This window comes from Artibeus jamaicensis, unplaced genomic scaffold (genome assembly GCF_021234435.1).
Source record: "Artibeus jamaicensis isolate MK-2021 breed Jamaican fruit bat unplaced genomic scaffold, CSHL_Jam_final contig_484, whole genome shotgun sequence".
NCBI classification, from domain to species: domain Eukaryota; kingdom Metazoa; phylum Chordata; class Mammalia; order Chiroptera; family Phyllostomidae; genus Artibeus; species Artibeus jamaicensis.
Genome location: NW_026521859.1, coordinates 5,692,628 through 5,701,829, shown reverse-complemented (window position 1 = coordinate 5,701,829; position 9,202 = coordinate 5,692,628). Strand labels below are relative to the sequence as shown.

Genomic DNA, 9,202 nt, shown 5'->3' with positions numbered 1-9,202 from the left:
GTAGGTTGTATTCTTGGCTAAAATTAAAAAATCAAATATCAGATACTCATCAGGAAGAATCAATAGAAATCAATGAATACACTATAAAATAACTTCTCAAATAATTTTGGGATATCCCTTAGAAATATCAGTGTCAGAAAAAACAAAGAATGGCTGAGAAATTGTATTAGATTAAAGGAGATCAAAGAGATATGAAAACTAACACAGTGTATAAATAATAGCACTGTGTATAATAATGTCTTGGTTCTGTGAGGAGATTAGATCTGCAACTCATCCTCGAATGACTCCGTCAACAATTAAACAAGCTCTGTGTGACGGTGTGCGCTGGCATCTGGCTCTGAAAAGCAGTGAGATTTAGTGAGTTTCCCTGTCCCGGGTGGAGCAGGTGAAAGCTGGTGTCTCCAGGTTTCCAGACCTCTCAAGAACTCCTAGAGGTGAAACTCTCCAAGCTTAGCAAAGAGGTTGGGCTGTCTAAAGAGGAGATCTTAGCAACTCTGTAAATTAAAAGAAGAGAATGTCTCACAAATAAACAGATATGCTGATGCAGCTGAGTCAGTATGCAGTTGGCAGCAGATGTGCTGAGACCAGAATGTTTGGAAGGAGTAGAAGGCCAAGCAGTGTTTGTTAGTACAGAGCGGCATTTTATATTTGATAGAGTGGTACACCTCACTGCCACCTGCCTTCAGCACCTGCAGTGCATGGCAGGAACACACCCAAAGGCTTTGAAGAATTTCACCCTTGAAAATATTCTTTGTAAAATGTCATTTTCATAGTTGTGACTACAAAGAGGTACTGGCACAAGTTCATCTCTTTCTATACTTCCTTTCAGAACACTCAGAGTTTTGATTAGTTTTGATTACTGTCCTTTCCTTCTTCATTACTAAATGACCTGCCCCAGCAAATGATCAGCCTTGCAAATAATCGCAGGATAGCTATAATTTTAACCAATCAGATGGCAGTGGAGATAGACATCAGGCCTTGCTAATACCAGCATTGTGGGAGTTTGGGGACATGCTGGTACAATATGGCTAATCTATCAGTGGGATCTAAAGCAAGGGTTGGCAACATTGTACAAATCACTATGCCAGAAGGAGTCTGCAGTGCTGTTTTAAGTCACACCTCAGGGATTTAGAGATGCTGTTGTTGCTACTGCATGTTCATTACAGAGGACTCCTTGAAATTCTGGAAACTGTCATGAGAGTCAGAGGAAGAACAGGAATCCCAAGACCAGTCTCAAAGTACAGATATATGTATTGATTCTGTGAGATGTAATATACACAAATAGTATATTCGTCACTTTAAAATATGCCATTGGTCACAAAATGGCATAAGTGAATCAGGAATATATTAAGTAAAATAAATATATTTTTAATGAATGTGATTCTCTGAAAGAGTTTTTCTAAAACAGTGTTCTGCAATTATTTGTTCCTTGTTTTTGTTTTAGGTAACATTCAGTACGGATGAGATGGGTGTTGTGTTTTGCAAATGTGGACAGCTGATCTCATGTGACCAATCTGAATTTAGCATTCAGGCTTTTTCCCCCCTCCTTTCTTTGCCAACTATCTAGAAAATCCTAGGGAGAAAAGATTTTTTTACACTCCTTTTGTGTTTTCCTCCTTAAATGTAGCTTTGATAATTCTTAAAATGAATTGGGAAGAGAGCCTGGCAGACTGAGTCGGCAAGTCATTCTACTCAGTTTTATGGGGAGGATACACATTTTATACAGCCAATCTGATTTTAGTGTCCTCAATTCTAAATTATATGCTTTTGTTTGTTTTTTATATTTTATAATGTTAAAAGAAGAACCTTGGAACTGATATTCCATCTAGAAATGATCTAGAATATATATCTTCTAGAATAGTAGAGTCAATAAGCTCACAGTTATTTGTATCCACATTTTAAAAACATGGTGTGATTCAGTGTAGAACTCTAGGTACATAAAACATTTGGATAGACAGTTCCAAAATAAAAAATAACTAAATAAATAAGCAATATGTATGTAAATATATATACATGAATATTGTACACCCGGAAAGTGAAAGAGGAGGAAAGTGTACATAGTAAAGAGTTTACAATATATATGTGTGTGTGTGTGTGTATGTATATATATATATATATATATATATATATATTAATAGAAAGTGAAAGGGGGGAAAGTATATACAATAAAGAGTTTATAATTAGTGCATATATATGGCAGAGCACCCAGAAATTTATTGAACTTTGTAATGTTATGTAGGGTTAATTTGTTAAAGTAAAAAAGAAATATGTGAAGTCACATCAAACAACATGATAAATGGTATTCATACTAACTAGTATTTTTTCATTGGTTTAAAGCTTTAAATATCCTCAAAACTCAGTTTTAACCTTTGAGAATAGAATTATATCTTCAATAACTATGCAATTTAGTATTCTCACATACTGAAAAACTTATCCCTTTTCACTTATATAAATCACATGGGGATAAACTATGTAGAACTTGAGAAGCTATTGGAAAAGTATGAAAATAATTTCCTAGTAAGAATTCTACACACGTCCATGCTATAAATTAAGGATGATGTTAAAATAAAATATTTGCCAGCGTGTACATTTTCAAAAAATCCATTTGCTACTTACTCTTTCGAGGCTATGGGAGGACATAATTCACCATTAAAAAATAATGACACATAAACACAAAAGAGAAGGAAATGAAACAAAAAATCAAGAAATACAAAAGAGAGAAGTGATAAAAAGAATTCCCAATATGATATTAAAAAGAAATTCTAGCATTCCTAGGATTGTTGGTGTGTAGTTATTTAGGAAAGGAGTATTAGAATAAGGCCATCTAAGGGAGATGTCTCAAAAATTAAATCGGACTGATAGATTATTTTATATGTTTGAAGATACTGAAGGAGTTTTCACAGTTATCTCTTGAGAGTTGGTAATAGTTAAATAAGAAATTACTAAATAAATATCAGTGGTTGTTATTCCAAATTAAACCCAAAGAATTTGTATGTAATCACAGTTTTTCTCAGTATGTTATTAATCACATTATGCTATTAATATCTAAGAGCATTATTTAACTATAATAATATATTCAGTGGAGAATGGTATTTTTTAAAAATTGTGATACAACTCTTGAGAGAATATAAAAGTAAAATTTAGAAACAGTTGAATAAATTATTTTTGAGTTATAAGTCCTTATCTATTATGTAAAATTAAATAATAACAATAAAAGTGGCAGTGTAAATGTATTATATAGAAATATAAGGTAATTATGGATTAAATAATGAAAAGTCACTAAGGGATGGAATTTACACGTGGGGAATAGTAAGCAGGGCTAAGTATTTTTCGTTAAAAATCAGAAGTATGCCCTGGCTGGTGTGGCTCAGTGGATTGAGTACTGGCCTGCAAATCAAAGGACTGACAGTTTGATTCCCAGTCAGGACACATGTCTGGGTTGCAGGCCAGGTCCCCAGGAGGGAGTACTCGAGAGGAAACTGCACATTGACGTTTCTCTCCTTCTCTTTCTCCTTCCCTTCACCTCTCTCTAAAAATAAATAAATAAAATATTTTTAAAAACCAGAAGTACTATTTAATCTTTTAGAAACATGTACATCTATCATATGGAAAAATAATTGAAATTAAAATTAAGTCTGATAATCACAAAAGTTAACACAGAAATAAATATTAAAGACAGTGGACTTATGATATACAAACCCCAGCACAAGATTTGCATGCATTATCTCATCTAAAACTCTAAACAATCATATTACCTACATTTTATTTGTGAGCAAAAAGAAACTTGAGAGTTTGAGTACACAATATGACTAAAAAGTCTGTCAGATTTTTAAACCAACTCTTAAGAAATACAAATGCTACTTGATCCATCTAATTAACTTATTCAATAAATATGTACTTGAAATATCAGAGGGAACACTTTGTAAAGTATATAATTGTCTAACCACTATGTTATATACCAGAAACTAAAACAAAGTAGCATAGACTATGAACTGTAATTAAAATAAATAAGCAAATAGGTACTTGGACACTTACTATGTTTTAGACACTGAATTAAGCACAATCTACATTTAGGTGCTTAGCTAACAGGGGAGTTAAAAGTATTTTACAACATTATCTAATCCCAACTGTGATAATGTGCTGAGAAGTACCACATCCCCACATCCAGATGCTTTGCTGCTGTTAAACCCTTTGATTCCTATTCCAGAGAATCCTCTAACAAGGGCTCCTCTTAATTGTCATGAAGGTGTTACCTAGAAATGTGGGAGAGTGAATATATCATAGGCAAAAACTTTGACCAACAGAAGATGGAAATTGATAAATGAATTCATTCCTCTTTGTCTTCTGTGAAGCACAGTCTGGAGGCACAGTTTGCATGTCTGCTCAAAGGCTGTTCTCATGAGATAGAGAAGTAAGTCTACCTAGCAATCTCCTGCTCAATAATAAACCCTTATATTAGATCTTAAGGATCTAAAACCAAGGGTTTACAAATAAATGAGTTTTTTGTGATATATGAAGGAAGATAGTTCAGCCAAGGAATCAACAAAGTCAGGGTCAGGTAGAGAACCAGGTGACAATAGTCCCTAGAAAGGAATGTAAATGAAAGTTAAGGTAATGAGCTCCTCATCTTGACAGAATACAAATTTACTCTATCACGATGAGAAGAGTTGGGTGAAAACAGGATTAAAGGAGAGTTTTAAGAAAACAAAAGTAATTTAGATGACTTCATTTGATTAATGGAAGATATCAAAATGAGAGGAAGGGAAATGATTGCTGAAGTGTCAGAGGAAGATGGACCTTTCTTAGTGGTAGTTGATTGGCTTTGGAAAGGAGGAAGCTGTTCACTGCCCGGGACAGAGAGAAAGGGTGGCAGATGGACGTGAAACGGTACATGTAGAATCGCTCATGTTTGGCAGAATTTTTATATCTTCTTACCAAGTAGTGGATGAGTGGTGGTAGTAGTGGGAGGGGTTAGAGGTCTTGAGAAGTGTGGTAGAGGTATCAGGTCCCATTTTCAGTAGCGAGGAAAGGAGCTAAACATAGAAGATTTGAATGATGCTTAGACGTTCATCAGGGACCATACATTTTCACCAGCAGTGTACAGCTAAGGGATTACATAGAAGATGGGGTTGAATCAATACGAGGTTAGCTTTTCAATGCTGATTTGGTAAAGGAGTTAAAAATGCTGGTAAAAAAAGTGGTTAAAATTTATCATCAGTGGTAGTAGGGTTGCACTGAAAATGAATTGGGATAGAATATTTATGGTATAACTTTCATTTGTTAAAAGAGGCAATTTAGGTCTATTATAAATGCAGATTTAATCAACATTGATGTGATGTCCAGAAGTTATATGTCATCATAGAATATAGACAATATGGTAAAAATCAAAATTATTAAGCCAAGCCATTCTTTTTTTTCTATAAAATATGTCCTTTTCTATAAAGTTATTCGGAACAAAATGTAATAAGAATGATCTAGGACATTTTCTACTTAAATATGTTCTCTCATAATTTTATATATGTAAATCAATATTTTTTATTGCAGTCTTTTTTACTATGGTGAGGGTATGTGTATTTGTGTGTGAGCTTGTGTATACACACCCATGTACAGATACTAAAATTGTAATGTGAAGACCAGTTATGACTTATGTATGAGTCACATGTCCTTAGTCTGCTGGATTGAGGAAAGGCAAGGTGCTGCTACGAGCTTTCCCTGTGACACAAGATCTGGTTACATCTCAGTTACATCAGTGTAACTGAGAAGGAAGAGGAGATGCTCATTCCAAGTGGTTCACAGCTGGAAACTTGATTGTAGTATCAGCCTATGCCTCTGAACATTAGTCATTGAGATTGGACTCTGGAAAGTTGCTTATTCAGGTCTGTAGGCCATTTAATTATTGCTGTTTTGTGCATACAAGACAATCTTCTATCATTGGAAATAATGAAGAATTATTTCTTCTTTGGTAATTTTTTAATTCAATTTTCTTTACTATTAAAATATATAATAAAGAGTCCTCATACATGACTTTTATTATATCTATCATAGAGAAATATGCTTGTTTTAATTTTTTGAAGCAATGTGATATAAATAATTTCAGTAAAATAACTACATCTAAAACAAACTTAAGTGACTAAAAAGCAGAAGAAAATTATAATATAGAAATGTATGTTTTTAAATATAAAGAATTATAAAGACTCATTGTTGTTTTTCTAACCTATAGATTCTTTGTAGTAAAACAACTTAGGTTATATGAGATTTAATTTTAAGAGTAGTAGTAAAAATAATATACAAATTTTACAGTAAAAAAACCAAACTGGTTTTCTTCTTATTTCTACAATTTCTTCTTCAAAATAATTTCTGCATTACATTTGAGATACCAAAGAAATTACAAAAAGTGATTTGATTTCCATATATATAAAGTTTCTATCTATAAATTACAAGTCAGGAAAATATTTTAATGATGTTTTTGTTTAAAAAAAATCAAAACAAAGTAAGAAGAACCCTTGCCTTAGTTTCAGCTCTGGTTTCTAGTCTCAGTTGTCCCATTAACTGAGTGAATAAATCATTTAATATGTTCAGACCTCAGTAAATTCATCTGGAAAATTGACAAGCCACTTTATCCTGAAATACAGTGTTTTAATTCTTTGTCATAAAGGACAAATTACTGCTTTTGTATAAATTCAATGTTCTCAGTTATCATCTTATTGACATAATTTAACCACATGAAGCCATTAATCCTTCTTGAAATGCCCTTCTAGGACTGTGGCTCATACACATGGTGCTTCTCCTAAAATTAACTGCTTTGATGTTCATTACTATACCCTACTGGTCCTCTTTCCCTTCTCCTGACTCTGCTCTCCTCTGTCCTGCTTCTGCGTGTCCCCATGACACTGCCCTTGGCACAGGCAATGAGTTCACCATGTCACTCTCTTTCCCCTCCCACCTTCTCTTTTACCTTTGTGTTTATTTTCCTTATTTTTTGCTTTATAATTAATGCCGTAGAATGCTATTTTATGGTATAGATCATTACCCAATGGAATACAACATAATACAATAAATTATTTTACCTTTCAAGGTGAAAGGAATCTGGGTGATTTATATTTTTAGGGCGATGTATATAGTTTTCTAAGTATTCTAGACAGACCCAGAAGAATAAGTGAGCTATTCATTCTTATGTATCTTTTCATTCTGTGGGTCCAAGAGTGAATAGTAGAAGAAAAATATTAGAATTTTGGAATCTTTTAAAATGTCCTAGAGGTTCCTAAGCCTCTCCTCATTTTTTTGAATTCTTGTTCCTTCATTCTTTTCTGTTTGGTCATTTTTTTTTCCTTCTGGTCCACTCCATTGATTTGAGTCCCAGTCTCCTTCCCATCACTACTGGTTCCCTGTGCATTTCCCTTCATTTCATTTAGTTTAGTCTTCATTTGTTCTTCTAATTTGTGACTAAAACCAACCAGTTCTATGAGCATCCTGATCACCAGTGTTTTGAACTGTGCATCCAATAGGTTGGCTATCTCTTGGTTGCTTAGAAGACCTACATCCAAGATTGCTCTATCCAGCAAAGCTTTCATTTAGAATGGAAGGACAGATAAAGTGCTTCTCAGATAAGGTCAAATTCAAGGAGTTCATCATCACCAATTCCTTAGTATATAAAATGTTAAAGGGACTTATCTAAGAAAAAGAAGATAAAAAATATGAACAGTGAAAGGACAGCAAACTCAAAAGCAAACTAAAAGGACAGCTAGGTCAGGAGTAGAACCATAGAAATGGAGATCATATGGAGGGTTAGCAACAGGGGAGTGGGAGGAGGAGAAGGGGAGAGAAGGTACAGAGAATAAGTAACATAGATGGTAGGTAGAAAATAGACAGGGGGGAGGGCAAGAATAGTATGGGATATATAGAATGTAAAGAATTTGTGACATGGACATAAACTAAATGGGGGGGATGGTGGAGAAGGGGGTGTGCAAGGTAGAGGGAAATGAAGGGGGAGAATGGGACAACTGTAATGGCATAATCAATAAAATATATTTTAAAAAGAAAATATTAGTTTTTTTGTAGAGTTATTAGGCAGAAGACAAAAAGCAAGATTTGACTGAGAGAAATAGAATTAATACCAATTTTGTTGTCAGCATTCCATTCTCCAACCACAAAGACCGTAGTGAAGTCACCAGTTTTCTAACAGGTATTACTCTTACCCGTTAAGAGTATTATACTTAAAAAAATAAGTTAAATCAACAACATACTATTAATTGTACTCAAAAAAATTTAAATACATAATTTTTATTGTCAATTACCAATTCTGTCACTCTCTGACTAAAGCAGTTATAGTTTCTAACTCTTGAATAAGACATACATATCTGGAAATATCTAGCTTCAAACAAAATTATGTGTCTACTTATCACTAAATATCTACAATTTTTATTTCTAATGCTTTTTTATATATTTATTACCTCTTTATAGATGACTTCCAAATTTTATTCTCATTTGTACTTCTTCCTTGATATGAATTTGAATAATTTATCTGAAGATGATATCACTACATTCCCTCCCTTCACAAGAATGTGATGAAATCATCTTCAGATCTTCTGCAGAGCTGTAGCCTCAATGCTCTCATGTTGGAAAACATGAAGCTAACATTTATCATTCCCTTTTTTTCTACTCTTTTATCTAGTCTGATCCCAAGTCATCATACATTTTTCCTCACAATATCCTAAGAATAATATCTAAAACTCAAAAATGGTTACAAATCAATAAAGAAGAGAAAAAAACTAAATGACTAGGTATGGAACACATGACATTCTAAAGATCAAAATGTCCTTGAAAGAGGTCAAGGAACCATTGCACATAATCAGTAAAGAAGAATTAAAAAAAAAGAATTGAGACCATGTAATATCGAACTAGTTCAGAGAGAGGAAACAAAACAATATTCGTTAAGAATTTGCAGATCAAGCTGTTAATGCTACATGGAAAAGATTTTCAGGGAGTGGATGCAGTGGTAAGACATGCATTTAGGAAGACAATGAATAGTATGGCCATGCTCCTTTGTTTTGTTAATGTGAAATACAGTAATAAATTTTCTAGGGTTACATCATCTTTAGATGTTTAGATTTACTAAATAATTGTTGTTTTGTTAACTATCTATTTCTAAAGTACGTGTAACATGTTTGTTTGAAGTTTTCATAGAATTTAACTATATTTTACA

At 33.3% G+C, this 9,202-nt stretch overlaps 1 pseudogene; it reads left to right on the top strand.

Annotated features, from left to right (window-relative positions):
* Window positions 1-389: 389 nt before the first annotated feature.
* On the top strand, window positions 390-1,285 carry LOC119053608 (DNA repair protein RAD51 homolog 3-like; annotated as a pseudogene).
* The last annotated feature ends 7,917 nt before the right edge of the window (window positions 1,286-9,202 follow it).